We start from the raw sequence: 8225 nt of genomic DNA, 5'->3' as shown, positions 1-8225 counted from the left end.
CCTTATGCCATTGCATTTTCAAACTTCTTTTCTTAAATCAAACTTGTAAATAAACTTAACTATACTTGACTTAAACTTTCAAAAATCCAAAAAGAACTAACTCATTCAAACCATTTTTAGGCCTTTGTGCCTTTCAAACTTAATTTTTGTTAAAAGCAATGCATCCACTTTGAAATTGGTATCACGAACTACGAGGTTTTGATCCCTCATTTTTATGTTGATACATAGGCACAAGACCGAAGATCTTGTCAAACACAAAAATAAATTGATGAATTCTTTTCTCATCCCCCCATTCTATTTGTCTGTAAACATCACTTTGTACCAAATACATATGCACACAAAAAGGGATCCCTAGGAGTACCTAGGACACTTTGGGTGCTAACACCTTCCCTCTGTGTAACCAACCCTCTTACCTGTAATCTCTGACATTTTATTAGTTTTGATTTGAAAACTTCTTACTTTTGGGTTTTGTTCGTACTTTTTCCCTTTCCCCTTGGAAACAATAAAAGCGCGGTGGCGACTCTTGTTATTTGATCTCTAGCTTATCCATAGCTTGATGATCATGAATTCACCGCTACAATGATAAATACACAATTACGCCAAATAAGTCCACCAACACGACACAACTTATTCATGCTTACAATGTGACTCACCACAAGCATGACAAAAACATATATTCATATAGCATATTAATATTTATGCACAATAATAATTCACCAATATTAATCGTATAATTATTCGATAACTTTTAGAGTATATAAATTTTATCACCAATACATCAAACACCACAAAATAGCATCCAATAATTATTGGATTCAAAAACAGGATGAAAAATTGAATTGGCAACCCAAAATCGATCCATCCAGACCCTAACAGACGACTTCCATGCCATGATGGTTGTCACTGGGATGACGACTTTCCCATAATCCCTTCCTCTTGCCCTTCACCCATTTGGAAAACATGATTGTCCACCTGTCATCCTTCTGATAGGCGTTAGGTTCACAAAGCGCGATGACGGGCTACCCGTCATGCAGGTGACAATCGTCACCTTTGGGCATAACACATAATGCATTTTTCTGCCATTGGAGCACTTCTAAAGCTCCAAAATTCTCCCCAACACACCCAAATGCACATGATTGACCCAACAATAATTATATCATATTAAACATGTTAATTTCACATCAATTAACATCTTACATCGTCAATTAATCCCATATTCAAAATCACTTTCATGAAATCAAAACTCATCTATTTCAATAACAACAATCATTTTCATGGAAAATCATCATGAACATCTATTAACACAATCACCGTACATGAAATTCAGATTAATATCCATAATCATCACAAATCCATCGCTAATTCGTATCAATGATATATAATTATCAATAAATAGAACGAAAGGAAGAAAACCTAGAGAAGGGTAAATATCTCTCATTATATTTCATGCTTTTGACACTCATTATTAGAGTAGTCCTTACCTTAATTTTCCAGTAAAGTAAGCTTTATGCTATGCTGTTATTCTTCTCTCAAAACCCTTGATTGCTCTTCTCTCAAAAAATGTTCTTTTCTCTCTAAATTCCCCAAAGATACGTACTGCTAGACTCCCATCTCCACTAATCCTTATTATTTATTTTACCTAATCCATACTTTTAATTATTACTCTATGGCCCAATTTAATCTTATTCGTTCACCATTTAATTCTACATTTTTATTAATTCTATTTTTCACCCAAACTCTTAATATTCCTATTTTTTCTCATTATTTTAATTAATCAAAATTATCCAATATTCTAATTAATTCACATTACTCCCCACAACCCCCTAAAAAATAATAAAAATTTCAACAATTAAATAAAGCCAAATTTAATTAAATTAAAAATATAAATACAAAAACTCGCGTGTTATAACTCTCCCGCACTTACATAATTTTCTCCCTCGAGAATTACCTGGAGGAAAAAGCTCCGGATAAGACTCCCTCATCCTACTCTCGATCTCCCACGTCACAATCCCACAAGCAGGTCCTCCCCATACTACCTTCACTGAAGTAATCTCTTTGCCTCTTAAGTGTTTAACTTCATGATCCTTAATCCGCAAAGATGATGCCTCAACGGTCAAGTTCGCTCTAACTTGCACATCATCCAACTAGATCACATGAGACAGATCAACAATGTACTTCCGAAGTTGTGACACATTAAATACATCATGACGATTCAAATAAGAAGATGGTAATTCATATCTTTAGGCCATCTCTCATAATCCCTAGAGGATATGATACTAAACGAGACGTGAACTTTCGAGACTTTAATGCCCGACCAACACCGGTTATCGAAGTAACTCTAAAAAACACATGATCTCCCTCTAGGAACTCAAGTTCCTTCCTCCGCTTATCATGATAACTCTTTTGTCGACTCTACGAAGCTTTCATCTTCTCTCAAGTCATCTTAATCTTCTCAGTAGTATGCTGAACAATCTTTGGTCCAAGCACAACACTTTCACCTGATTCATACCAACACAAAGGGTCATTCACCTCCTCTTATACAAAGTTGATAGCATGAAAATGAATCATGTTTTTAGACTCGTTTTACATGTTATTTATCATTATTTTAGTATGTTTTGTCACAGTTACGTCTTGTTCTGTCCGTGTTTCAGGTACTTGTTGATTACGGAGCATATGCGTATACGAAGCGGAAAAGGGAGAAAAATGGTGAAGAAAAGTGCAAAAATGAAGCATTCTGGTGCATGGCATTCTCCATGGCCTTATGGCGTCCGCCATAGCACCAGAACATGCCAACCCCTTCATTTAAAGCTCATGGCGATCGCCATGAGCCTTGTGGCGACCATCATCTGTCTGTAGTAACAGAATGCATGGAAGTGGGTTGGACTCACTCCTTCCCACTTCCCTAATTTTCCTCAACTACATTGTAACGTGAATGAAGAAGTTTCACAGTGATGTAGCTCTATATAAGACACTCTTGTACCTAGTTTTCGACATCCGGAGATAGAGGCGAAGCGCTGTCGGTTTAGTTTGAACTCAAATTATATTTTCAAGTGATAATCACTCGATTGAGCGATTACCACGAACTATTTAGGATTTTCTTGTACTCTTGGATCAACAATATTTCTGTTTTAATTAAAGTTATTTCAGTTCCATTTTTACTTCCAATCTTGCATTTATTTTCCCGCGTTTACAGGTTCTTTATTATATTGCTTTATTATTGTTATTATCACATTCTATAAGTGTTTAAGCATGTTGTTTTCAATTTCAATTAATATGTTTAAGTTGTTTTCAATTAAGTTTATGTCTAGCTAAATCGTATTGAGTCCGGTTTGTGAGGACCGTCGTTTCCGACGGGACTCGGTAATGAAATTGGTTTAAGAACTTTATTAAATTATGTTTTGGTCTTTGTTTCTAAGTTAAAATTAATACGATTTTTCACGAGAGTGAGAATCAACTAAGGTTTGAGCCGGCTCTGCGAGAGCGTGGGGGTCAAACCAAATAGTAGGAACGGGGCATCGATCCTAAAGAGCGCGAGAGCATTTTAGGCATCGATTATGACTTGTTCAGTTTTCAAAATGTATTTCTTAATTAAAATGGGCGAGCGAGAGAAAAATGTCATGGTTAGGAAGTGTGGATTTATTCAATAACGCGAGAGTGTGAGGTTTAGTCTTTAAGCTGATATTTTCTACTGAACACGATTTAACCGTAAGTCTGAATCAATCTATTTCAGAGTCCATGAGGTGCGCAAAATCCACATTCTGGTCTCTCTCTCTCTCTCTCTCTCTCTCTCTCTTTATTATCATATTTTCTAAGTTAACTTTAGTTTCAGTTTTTATTCGTTTAATCAAAGAAAGCATTCGCATTAGCTTTACATAGCATTGATAGATAACATTAGTTTGCTTATTAGTCCCCGTGGGTTCGATATCTTTTAAAACTACGCGATAGACCGTGCGCTTGCAGATAATAATCCGATTAACTTATATAGTCACACAATGAAGTTTTTGGCGCCATTGTCAGGACTAATTTAGTCAATATTATGATTCCGTTATTGTACAGTACAGACTAAGGCAACTTTTATTTATTTACCCTTCTAAACCGTCAATTGTATGCCAAGCACTCGCTCACAAGGCGAAGAGCTAGAATAACCAGTTGACGAAGTCGAGCATTTTATTAACTTACATCGCCGAATTCACAATTTCCAAATTAAATATAATCTTCCTTTTCCAAATCCAAAATCAGATTCTGAACCAATTATGGCTGAAGGACCACAAAACCGTTCTCTTAAGTATTATGTTGTTCCTTCGCAGGAGGAACCACACAATAGCATTGCTGCCCTTGCCATCAAATGAAACGATTTCAAATTAAAACCTTCATTGTTGTCAGCCGTATAATAGAACCAGTGATGGAATGGTGTTATCCTCGAAGCAATAAGACTACGTCTTTTCCCTTTTTCTGTAAAAGATAGAGCTAGAGCTTGGCTCCAGTTTCTACCATCCAACTATGTCATTACATGTGATGCGTTGAAGAAAGTTTTCTTTGCACAATATTTCCCACCGAGTAAGACTGCTATGCTAAGAGCCCAAATCAACAGATTTAGGCAGAAAGACAATGAATCTCTTTTCGACGCTTGGGAGAGATACAAGTACATCACGAGACTTTGTCCACACCATGGAATTGAGCAATGGCTTATTATCCATAATTTCTATAATGATCTTATGTACAACACTAAGATGAATTTAAACGATGCAGTTGGCGGCGCTTTAATGGATAAACCTTATGAAGACGCCTATCAACTCATTGAAAACATGGCACAAACCCATTTCCAATGGGGAGGTGAGCGAACTACTACAGAAAAGCTAACTACGAATACTAGAATGTACAAAGTCAACGACATAGACCATATCGATGCTAAAGTGGATGCTTTTACTCAAAAGATTGAGAACTTAACCATAACCCCATCAGCTGTCGTAGTTGCTGTGGCACCCAACTGCATATTATGTGGAACCCCTGGGCACACTAATGTTGAATGTCTATTATTGGCTGGTATTCCTACCGACCAAGTAAAATATGCCCAAGGGAACCCATATTCCAACACCTGCAATCCTGGCTGGAGAAATCATCCGAACTTTTCTTATAAAATAATAATGTTTTGTTTGCACCAAACCCAACACTTGTTGTACCTCCTGGTTATCAGAAAGGAGCCCCCACTGCTCCACAAGCACCTAGGAAGTCAAATCTCAAACTCGTGATGGAAAACTTCATGAACGCCCAAGTTCAACAAAACATAGATTTCGCTAATAAAAATGCTCACACGAGTGATCTGATGAAACATATGTCGAGCAAGCTTGATGCTATGGCTACCCATAACAAAATGCTAGAAACCCAAGTTTCTCAAGTAGCCCAATAACAAGCAGCAACATCATCCCCAGCTGGAGCATTTCCTGGTCAACCTCAACCAAATCCAAAAGGTCATGCTACCGCTATCACGCTACGAAGTGGGACAGAATTAGATGGACCAGTTAACCCAAGACTTTAAAATCCAGCCATGTACCAAAATTCTGGTAAAGCAACTGAAATGGTAACAATCGATGATCAACTAGAAGAACAAAAGGATAAATGAGAGAAATACAAAACGAAGAGGCCATAGAGAAAGAAAAACCTTGTGTGCCTCCGCCACCATACAAATTACCTATACCTTATCCTCAAAGACTTGTTAAGTCTAAAAATGAAGGGCAATTTAAGAAATTCGTAGAACTTCTGGAACAACTGAATATCACTATACCTTTTACATAAGTTATTACACAAATGCCCTCATATGCTAAGTTCCTTAAAGAGATCTTATCTAGTAAGAAAAAGCTCGAGGATAATGAGATTGTTACACTTACTGCTGAGTGTAGCGCTATAATCCAAAATAACATGCCTCATAAGCTAAAAGATCCAGGTAGTTTTTCCATACCTTGTGTATTCAGAAAGTTTATCATAGATAAAGCTCTAGGCGACTTAGGAGTCGGTGTTAGTTTAATGCCCTTATCCATATGTGAAAGACTCAAATTAGGAGAAGTAAGATCGACAAGAATGTCTCTTCAACTAGCTGACCGTTCTATTAAATTTTCCAATAGGTATGCTAGAGAACATTCCCGTTCGCATATGTCAATTTTATATTCCCACCGACTTTATAATAATGGACATAAAGGAGGATTCTAACATCCTTATCATTTTAGGAAGACCCTTTTTGGCCACTACTGAGCTATCATAGATGTGAAGAAAGGAAAGTTAACCTTTGAGGTTGGTGAAGAAAAAGTTGAATTTATTCTATCACAGTTCTTAAAGGCACCAGCTATAGAAGATTCGTGTTGTTTCCTAGACGTCGTCAATGAATGCATTAGAGAAATGGAGATGGAACGATCAAAGTATACTGAAGTACTAAGGATTCCAACAACTCCTATATCTGAAGAAGAAAATTTGTGTGAGCCATACATAGATGACAGTCTAAGGGAATGTTTAGCACTAACTCCTAATCCTATGCCTTGCCCAAACAAACCTAATGTAGAACTTAAAACATTACCTGATGGGGCAAATAGCAAGTGTACTATTTTTCTCACTGTAGTAATAAAAGGGAAATTTCCCGTTTGTCGATCTCACGGACTGCTTGACGATACAGAGTTTATCGATTATTTCAATTAGACAAAAAGCTTTGGTTTTTGTGATATGAGTAATTGTATTATCAATTGCAAATAAATAAAACAAATACAATGGTTGAACGAGAGATAAATTAGAGTAGATTGCTAGGGTACGGTGAATGAAACTTCCTGTAACATATATAATTTATGAAGGCTTTGACAATAATCTCGTCCGATTGATTCCGGTCCTCAAGGGTATCTATTCCTAAGTCCTTAGTGAAAAGACATTTGATTATGTAACCTAATTACTATGTCCATGAATAATTAGGTTCATACTCAAGCATTCGAATATCAAGAATTACCGGTCAGATAGAAAATCCCTAGTCCTAGGTTATTTTTACTATCCAAAGTTCTTATACAGATCCATGAACAATTGCTGTCCAGCTGAAACTATTCATAGTAATCATCATTTGTTGGTCCGGCGAATAAAGCATAAAGAACGGTAATAAGAACAAATCAATGGAAAAGAAGAAATAGTCAATGCATTCATAAACGTAAAATCTGTCACATTCAGAGTCAGGGTCACCCCCCTAGCAATGGGGGGTTTAGCTACTCATAATAGAAATAAAAACAAATATGAACATTGTTGTCATTACAGAATTTCTTGAGGAATCAATCTTCAATCGTCGGAAAACTCTTGAACATATGAATCCTCTGATAATCGTAGAGTCTCCAGGTCTCAAACGCGTCTCTTTTTTTCTCCAAAATTGTCCAACCCCCGGAAAATCGTGTTCTCCCCTCTAAATAGCTATTCAGTTGGGCTTTTTCTGATTTTGGGCTTCATACGCGTATTGCCCAGTCTCATACGCGTATTGCCCAGTCTCATACGCGTACTGCACGTAAGACAACCTATGATACGCGTATTGCCCAGTCTCATACGCGTATTGCCCAGTCTGGTACGCGTATCACCAGTCTCATACGCGTATCACCAGAAGCTTGTCTTTTTGCTAGATTTTCCATCCCTCTGGTCATATGCGTATGCTACGCGTACTGGGAAGGTCCATACGCGTATCATGTAAGGCCATACGCGTATGGACAACAGGTTCTCCAAGAATTGATTTTTTCTTCCGTTTTCTTGCTCGGGCTTAATTTCGCATCTGACGTTTGATTTCCTGAGCTTCCAGACTAAATTTTGACCTGCTAACATACCCAAAAGTGTAAAATATCCTCAAGAAACTCATAAGTAACAACACCCTTTATATTATAGAATTGAGCTTCTATCTAACTAAAAATGCTTCAGCTTACACAGTTTACCTGACTTATTTACGGTTAAATAGTGAAATGTCTAGCATAAATGGTGACTGATCACAACCCCAAACTTAGCTTGTTGCTTGTCCTCAAGTAACATTTTATTACCATCAAAGATCATGTCACCCCAAACTTACTGTAAAACAGTTCTTACCACAATACTGCTGAAATCTTTCGCACTGGACCTCTTGATGTTTTTTCAGGTTTTCTGATTTTTCCACATAGCCAACGAGCTAGAAACTCTTTCCCTCAGAGATATGACTTTACCTGTCAGCTTATATCACACTCTCACCAAGT

The 8225-nt window shown here is 37.1% G+C and overlaps 1 non-coding gene across 1 annotated transcript; it reads right to left on the bottom strand.

Annotated features, from left to right (window-relative positions):
• Positions 1-4568: 4568 nt before the first annotated feature.
• LOC127099254 (small nucleolar RNA R71) lies at positions 4569-4675 on the bottom strand. The gene has a single exon (XR_007793781.1). It is a non-coding gene; the product is annotated as a small nucleolar RNA R71 (small nucleolar RNA).
• Positions 4676-8225: the final 3550 nt, after the last annotated feature.

The sequence above is a fragment of the Lathyrus oleraceus genome, chromosome 6, assembly GCF_024323335.1.
Source record: "Lathyrus oleraceus cultivar Zhongwan6 chromosome 6, CAAS_Psat_ZW6_1.0, whole genome shotgun sequence".
Classification (NCBI taxonomy): Eukaryota; Viridiplantae; Streptophyta; class Magnoliopsida; order Fabales; family Fabaceae; genus Lathyrus; species Lathyrus oleraceus.
Note: the sequence above shows the minus strand (reverse complement) of the source record. Positions and strands in the feature narration are given on the sequence as shown.